Source organism: Tarenaya hassleriana, unplaced genomic scaffold, assembly GCF_000463585.1.
Source record: "Tarenaya hassleriana unplaced genomic scaffold, ASM46358v1 Cleome72, whole genome shotgun sequence".
In the NCBI taxonomy this organism is placed as follows: Eukaryota; Viridiplantae; Streptophyta; class Magnoliopsida; order Brassicales; family Cleomaceae; genus Tarenaya; species Tarenaya hassleriana.
In genome coordinates, this window is record NW_010969745.1 from 531,731 (window position 1) to 540,266 (window position 8,536).

An 8,536-nucleotide genomic window follows, 5' to 3' on the forward strand; every position below is an offset into this window, starting at 1 on the left:
AGCAATATATAGAGAACCTAAACCACTACAAAAAAACAGCAAAAGGGTGACGCAACTTTTACGTCACCCTTTTATATTTTTGCGTCACCCTTTTCAAAAGGTGACGCAATAGTGACGCATCTAAAAGCGTCACCATTCATACCATCACCAATTCAGATTTCGTCACCAATCGTCACCAAAGGGTGACACAATAGTGACTCAACTTTTGCGTCACTATATTGCGTCACCTTTTGGTGACGCTAAAAGGTGACGTAATTGCGCCATTATTTAGTGACGCAAAAAGGTGATACAACTATTGCGTCATTAAAACGTATTTTGGATCCAAAAATATTTTGTTTTTGATCCCGAAACTAATCCTATACCCTAATCCCGATCTCTAACTCCAACCGCGATCTTAGGGCGAATCGGAAATTCTAAAATTGAATCTCCGAAATCCACTTCCCAAGAGGTCACCTATCCTTCTACTACTCCAGCTCAACTGTTCCAATTGACAAACAACCAACTGTTCCAAGTTAAACTTCTGATACATTACAACATTAATACATATACATATACAATTATTTATACTTACAAATATATATACGTAAATGTTTATACGTATATACACATACATAAAATATATATTTATATATAACATATGTTTGTATGTATAAATACATACATATATATAAATACATGATTATATATATTCGTATATATCACTATTTAGTGACGCGTTAGTGACAAAAATATTGCGTCACTATTTGTATCACTTTTGCGTCACCATTTTAGTGACGCAAATTTTGCGTCACCTTTTCCGTGTTTTCTAGTAGTGAACCAACAAGGATCGGTTGCTAAATCCAAATCATAATCGAAAGTAAATTGAAAGCAACCAAGTGGAAGTAGTGATGATGGAAGTGTATGGACTCAAAAGAAAGTAAAATAGCAAAGCAAATAAAAAACGTGTCACTATCTTGCAAAGATAACCATGGATGTCAGGGTCGTATTCGCATGTATGGGTATATGCTAAGCATGCGAGAATCACGATATCGTAGTTTTATTCGGGAATCATCAAGCAACAAGAATAGAAAATTTACCTTCCGGTCTACCAACTCACTACCTACAAAGTAACTCGTCAATCTTCCGATCCAAGTTATCCCTACCATCAATCCTAGATCGATCAAACCATATTTCTATGTGAATAACACTACAAAAAAATGTCAAATTCCAACGGATTTTTCCAAAGGATATATCCGTTGGAATTTTTCCAACGGATTTCTAACGGAATTTCCACGGATGTGTAACGGACGTTTCCGTTAGAAATCCGTTGGAATTTCCAACGGTATATTAATGGATAACAGCGTTGGACATTTCCCACGCATATTCCGACGGGCACTCCATTGGAAATAACGTTCGACTGTTTCCAACGGGCTTCCGTTGGAATAATTCGAACGTTATCAAACGGGGGAATGATTCCAACGAACATCCGTTGGAAATAGTCGAACGTTATAACGTTCGAATTATTCCAACGGGATCCCGTTGGAATATTTAACGGTCGATGAAATGTAACGGATTTCTAACGGATGTCCGTTAGAATTTTCGTCTATTTAATCATCTGGCCATTTTTCTCCCAAACACAAGGTTTCATAAGATTCTTCCGATGTATCATTTCTGGGTCTAATGGAATTCATGGGTATAGGAAGAAGCCCTGTCAAATAGAGATTTTTTCTTTCGACCATATTTCGATTGTTAATACGGTCCACTCTAAATCATTCTTCTACTATTCTTACACCAAAAATTCTCCCAAAAATGGCCTTTTCAACAAATCCAAATATTCGTTCATTCCGACAGTGGATATATGAAAGAGTTGATCCGATTACAAAAGAGGTAACGCAAGAATTCATTATCGGTTTGGAACAATTTATGAATTTTGCTTCCATGCAGCCGTTGTGCCAAGAACATGAAAAAATGCTATGCCCATGTACAAGTTATCGCAATTTTAAATATCGCAGTCAAGAAGATGTTTGTAAACATCTATTTCGAAGGGGATTTGTGGAAGACTATTACATTTGGCGATTTCATGGAGAAGAAGTTCGGACAATCACAGTAACGGGACAACATGTGTCAACCGATCAAAGGTATGATGTAGATGAAGTTATAAGAAATCCTTATGTTGAAATGGTAACAGATGCTTTTCCTGGGGCATTGGTTGATCAAAACTCATCACAAGAGGAGGAGCCAAACGTCGAAACAAAACGGTTTTTCGACATGTTGCATATGGCAAATCATCCTATCTATGAAGGATATAAAGAAGGTCAGTCTCGTTTATCTCTCGCATCAAGATTGATGAGTATAAAAACGGATTACAATGTCACGAAAGTTGCATGGATTCATTTTGTCAAACATTGCGTGAATATTTACCTAAAAATAAGGAAGCTCCAGAATCGTATTATGATACGAAGGCTACGTTGAAGAATTTGGGAATGCCTTATGAAAAGATTGATGTTTGAAAAAATGGTTGCATGCTCTACTGGGGTGAAGAAAAAGAATTGGTTAAGTGTAAATTTTGTGGGGCAAACAGGTACCGTCCAAATAAGAATGTACGGAGACAAACTCCGTATAAAAATATGTTCTATATGTCGATATCGTGCAGAGCATTTGTATGAATCACAACAAACGGTTTCGCATATGAGATGGCATGCCTAGGATTCTGCCGTTAATGGAGAAATGCAACATCCATCGGATGCTTTTGCGTGGAAAAACTTCAATATGGTATTTTCTCAATTTGCTGCTGAGCCTAGGAATGTGTATCTTTGTTTGTGCACTGATGGCTTTAGTCCGTACGGACAGTCTGGCATGCAGTATTCGTTATGGCCCGTTATACTTTCTCCGTACAACTTACCACCTGAGATGTGCATGAAAAGAGAATTTATGTTTTTGACATTGTTGATTCCTGGCCCAGAACATCCGATGAAGAGTTTTGATGTGTATTTACAGCCGCTCATTAGGGAGTTGAAGGATTTGTGGGACGTTGGAGTCCCTGCTTACGACGTAAGTGTGAAACAAAATTTTACACTTAGAGCGGTTGTCGACAGTTCTGATTTCCGGCGTAGGAATGTTATCGGGATGGAGCACACATGGAAGACTTGCATGTCCGTTTTGCATGGAGGAAACCGAAGCGTTTCAGTTGAGACATGGGAGAAAGTCGTGCCGGTTTGACTGTCATCGCAGATTTCTTCCAAGGCATCATCCATTCAGACAAAATCGTACGCTTTTAGCAAAGGTAAAATCGTTACAGAGGAAGGACATGTTATGCAAACCGGAGAGTAAATATATTCTGAGCGAATAAATAGTGGATATTTGGATGATTTGCAAGCTTTTGTGCAATGTGGAGGTAATTTTGGGCATAAGAAATGCAAAGGATTTGGTGATTGATATAACTGGTATAAGCGTAGTATTTTTTGGGATTTACCTTACTGGAGTTCCTAACGCTTCGACACAATCTGGATGTTATGCATATAGAGAAAAACGTTTTTGATAACATCATCAACACCGTTTTGAATGTGCCAGGGAGAAGTAAAGACAACATCAACTCGAGGAAGGACTTGAAAGATATATGCAAGAGAAAAGAGTTGGAGTTGACACGTGATGGTCACGCACCAGTGCCGATATTCAGACTCACAAGACCAGGTAAAACGGTCTTGTTTAAATGGTTAAAAGAAGAGGTTAAATTCCCTGATGGATATGCATCCAAATTGGCGCGATGCGTTGATATTGATTCATTAACACTTGGGAATGAAGAGTCATGATTGCCATGTATTCATGCAAAGACTCATTCCCATTGCATTTGCGGAGCTATTGAAACCCAGTGTCCACGGAGCGTTATGCGGTATCAGCACATTCTTCCGAGATAGCTGTGCAAGATCTTTGAGAAGAAGTAACCTAAAGGTTTTGAAAGGCAACATCTTTGAGATACTTTGCGCCTTGGAAAAGGTATTTCCACCTTCATTTTTTGATGTGATAGAACATTTACCTATTCATTTACCAGATGAGGCGATATACGGAGGTCCAGTACAGTTTACATGGATGTATCTATTTGAGCAATTTTTTTCCATCTGAAGAAGAAGACAAAAAACAAAGCAGCAGTGGAAGGATATATTGTCAAACAATATTTGTTAGAGGAGATCTCCTACTTCAGTTCTTTCTATTTTGAATCTCATATCCAGACGAAAAAAAGGAGGTCTACCAATGAAGATGATAGAAGTTATCTCTACCAATATGATTCATGTTTCGGACTTATTCCCGAAAGTTTTCAACCTACTGGATGACTCGGCGGCAAGTCTGAAAAATATTGGTTAAATGTACAAGAGTACAATCACATCGCCACATATATATTGTTGAACTGTGAAGAACTTAAGTCATACGAAAGGTACACATTTATATACAAATGACTTAATTAATGAATTAATTATACATATATATTTTTACTAATAACATATTTTTAAGACTTTTTGACGAGAATGTATTGGCAACATATCCTAATCTAAGTGGAGAGGAACTTGAAGGAATGAAGGAACAACATTATGCATCTTGGTTTCGAGACTATGTAAGTACTATATATATGTGTGTGTTTTTATTGTTCATCATATAATATATATATATATATATGCAAATAATTAATTTAATATATATCCATATCGATTTTATGCGCAGATCCGGTCATGCAGTGATAGAATTCTGGCATGGGTCAGAGATTTATCACATGGTCCAGGGAGAAAAGTCATTTGCTAGCCGATAATGTTCACCCGAGGATACACGTTTCACATTTACGATCATGGAAAACATAAATCCACGTTCAACTATGGAGTTTGTATAAAACGCGGGTCATCTGAAGATCCTGATTTCTTTGGAGTTCTTCGTCAGATTTTCCAACTCCAGTATCTAGGATTAGTCGGGTTGAAAACAATCATATTCAGATGTGATTGGTTTGATACAACGTCGGGACGCGGCTCACGGAAAAATCGATGGGGGGACGCGTCTCACGAAAAAATCGATGGGAAGGTGTCGACATAAATCCGAAACGTTCATATGCAAAGTATGATCCTTATACTTTCGGATCAGACAGACCAAGTATGCTTCATTCCATGTCCGAAACATTCTGCGACATCGGTGAAATGACGACGGGAAGATCAATGGTCGGCTGTTTTGAAGATTAACCCACGAAGATTAATTGTGGATTTGTCAACAACACAAGATCTCGATGAACTAATGTAAGAGCAACTCGAACATCCGATTCTTCCTATCCAACTAGATGATTAGACGATACACTTGCACTTCCTGACATAGACGACGAGTTACTTGATGATTCGTCAAACGTACAAGACGATATCGATGAATTCGTTTCAGATCATGATACAACTCCGGATGATGAAAGTGATGAAGATTCTATGTAGACTTGTTTCTTTTTATTGTTTTCATATTTATTTGTATTTTGAAGAATTTTCTTTGTATTTTGAGATATTTTTTTTTAAAAAAATTGTTAAATTCCAACGGACATCCGTTGGAATTTAACCGCGGAAATCGAATGGTCGCCAGTATTCCAACGGATGCCCGTTAGAAAATTACAACGGACACCCGTTGTAATGACTGAAACATTAAATCCGTTCCATGCATCTGGCGTCAATCCAGGCATTTTCCAACGGATGCCCGTTAGAATCTAGATTTCCAACGGGCATCCGTTGGAATTACTGAAACATTAAATCCGTTCGATGCACCTGGCGTCTATCGAAACAATCGAGGTATTTTTCAACGGATGCCCGTTAAAAAAGTAGATTCTAACATACATTCGTTGTAAAATGTCAGAGGAAATTAAATGCGTGCACAGAATTCCAACGGATGTCCGTTGGAAATCCGTTGGAATTTTCGAATATAAAAACTGAGCGCCCCACTTTTCCTCCTCATTCAGCAACGAGTAGAAAAAAAATTCAGAGAAAAAAAAGACAGAAAAAAAATCAAAAACAGAAAAAATCAGAAAAAAAAAAAATCACAAAAAGATGGTAATATACTGGTTATGTTTTAAATTAATATTTGTTTATTTTTTAAACATTACTAACTATTGTTTTTCTTCAATTTTGTAGGCGTTATCAATTTTCCGGTGGATTGACGGCGGGTTCTTCTGGAGCACCTCCACCACGCTGCCACCACCTTTTCGTCTTCCGGATCCGCCGGATGTACCGCCGCTATTCACAGAGATTGAAATAACTCTGGAGGAGGTAGAGGAGATTTTAAATTCCTTCGACACTCGCGAGGTCCTGCTGATTGATCCCGAACTTGACGGGGCATTATGGTAATTTTTTAATTAATTTATTTAAATAATTATTTTAATTATATTATTAACTAATATTAATAAAAAAAATGTAATTATTAGGTTTGGGGTTAACGATAAAGAGTTGAAGAAAAAATTTACGACAATAATAACGTCTAATTTTCCTCAACTCTACTACTGTTGGACGGTGGTACCCGACTATCTGAAACGTTCTTGGTGGCACTCGTTCATCGTAAGTTTTTTTAAATATTTAATTAAATATAAAAATTTATTACTAACTCTAGTTTTTTTATAAAGCAATCTTTTCGGTGGAAAAAAAGTACTTCGATAAAGTTTACAAAGAGTTCAACCAGTTCGGCATGCAGCGGTTGAAACAAATGATGAACAACGCCAAACGTCGTCATCAGCTGCATGGACTGGCACCAGATTGGGCAACAAATTACATGTACCAATAGCTTGTTTCGCATTGGAATTCGGAACATTTCAAGAATAAGAATTCCAAGGTGAAACAAAATTGTCTGGTCCAAAAAATCAAGCGTGATGGTCCTCATCGTCATACCTCCAGTGCTAAATCATTCAAGAAGCGACAAAAAGAGATGGTATCATTTAAATTTTAATTTGTAATTTTTTTAATTTTAATTTTTATTGCGTTAATAATTTTATAAAAATATATATATTAGGAGAAAGAAATGGGGAGAACGCCGTCAATCGTAGAGTTGGTCGCTCGGACACACAAAAAGTCTGATGGATCATATGTCGATCCCCGTGCTGAACGCGTTATAAACACAGTGACTTAGAGACTTACCCAACTCTCGCAAAATATTGGCGACTCAGCGGGTTCTTCATCTGGTGTCTCTGCGACGGATCAAGATCGTTGTTATGTGGAGGTAAAAAATTTAATGATTTTTTTATAAATATTAAATTTTAGTATTTTAAATTTATTTTAAATATTTTATACATTTTTCAGTCGATCTCCAAAAAAGGGCCGCATCTATGGATTGGGGGGATTGCAGAGAGATTTGTTTGATGATTTCGGTGCTACAATTCCTCCCGGCATGCAGAGTGATCTCGAACAACAACGGCGAATCGAGACACTCGAACCTAGGATTTTGACAAGAGAGTTCAATGCATTCAAGATTCCATTCCAAGTTACGAAAGTAGATGGAATGTCCTCTTGGATAGCGGGTATTTAGCTCGGGAGAGCAAATCCCGATCTTTATCTTGGAATCCCCAATTTCAAAGGAAGTATGAAATAGATTCTAAATATTTAGCACATCTCGCATGTTGGTGAACCCCGAAACCCATAACCTTTGCTCATTTGATTGTCTCCTCTTGAATTGTGATTGTCTTTGACTTTAGTTTCTCTCTTTAAATTTTCTGCAATTCCCAAGAAAACCAACAAAAACAATTCTCCAACCTTATTTTTACCATTTTCCTAGTTTTAGTCGATTCCTAGCTTAACTGCTTAAGTCCTTGTGTTCGACCCTGATACTACGACATTCGTATACTTGCGGATTAGTTGTGTTTCGGGTTACAAATTTAAGACTCGTCACGCAAGTGATCAATCTTCACGTTCCAACTCTCCTTCTTCTTTCCGAAATCCCATCAACTCCTATTTCTCTCACCAAAGCTCTCCAAAGCCTGAATGTCCCCTTTGGACGTCTGTAGGTCTGTTAAATAAACCCTAGGCGGCGCTCCCGAAGTCCTATTCCCGTTCAAACTCTCAAAAATTCGAATCTTAGGATTTTCTGGATTTTGACTCGACCGAGTCAAATCGAAAAGCTTTAGACAATTTCGGCCCAACTCAATCTTCTGACTCGACCCATCTGAATCGAGCATGTTGACTCGGGCATGTTGACTCAGGGTCTTCGTAACAGGTTTGGACTAGTCCATCTGTAGCATGTTGACTCGGCCCACTTTCCATAGTTGACTCTAGTCGAGTCAAGACGTGAAGTTCTTGATGCATTTCATCCTTTTACCTCAAGATTGCTCCCGTTTTGGTCCACATATCCTCCAATACCTGTAATCCTATAAAAACACAACCAAACCGAGTTTCGTGGCCTAACACGCCTAGAATGCCTACAAATGCATGTGATCTTCGTATAAATCCTATAAAAACGACCTGAAAATATAGAGAAAAATAGGAGTTATCAATAATCCAGTGTGACTCTCCAGGATTCGACTGGTATCTACTCGTAATGCTCAACGTATAAGAGATATCGGGTTGAGTAC

General features: G+C 37.8%; 1 pseudogene; it reads left to right on the plus strand.

The window, feature by feature from the left end:
- The first annotated feature begins 6,032 nt into the window (after positions 1-6,032).
- Positions 6,033-7,497, plus strand: LOC104801655 (annotated as a pseudogene).
- Positions 7,498-8,536: the final 1,039 nt, after the last annotated feature.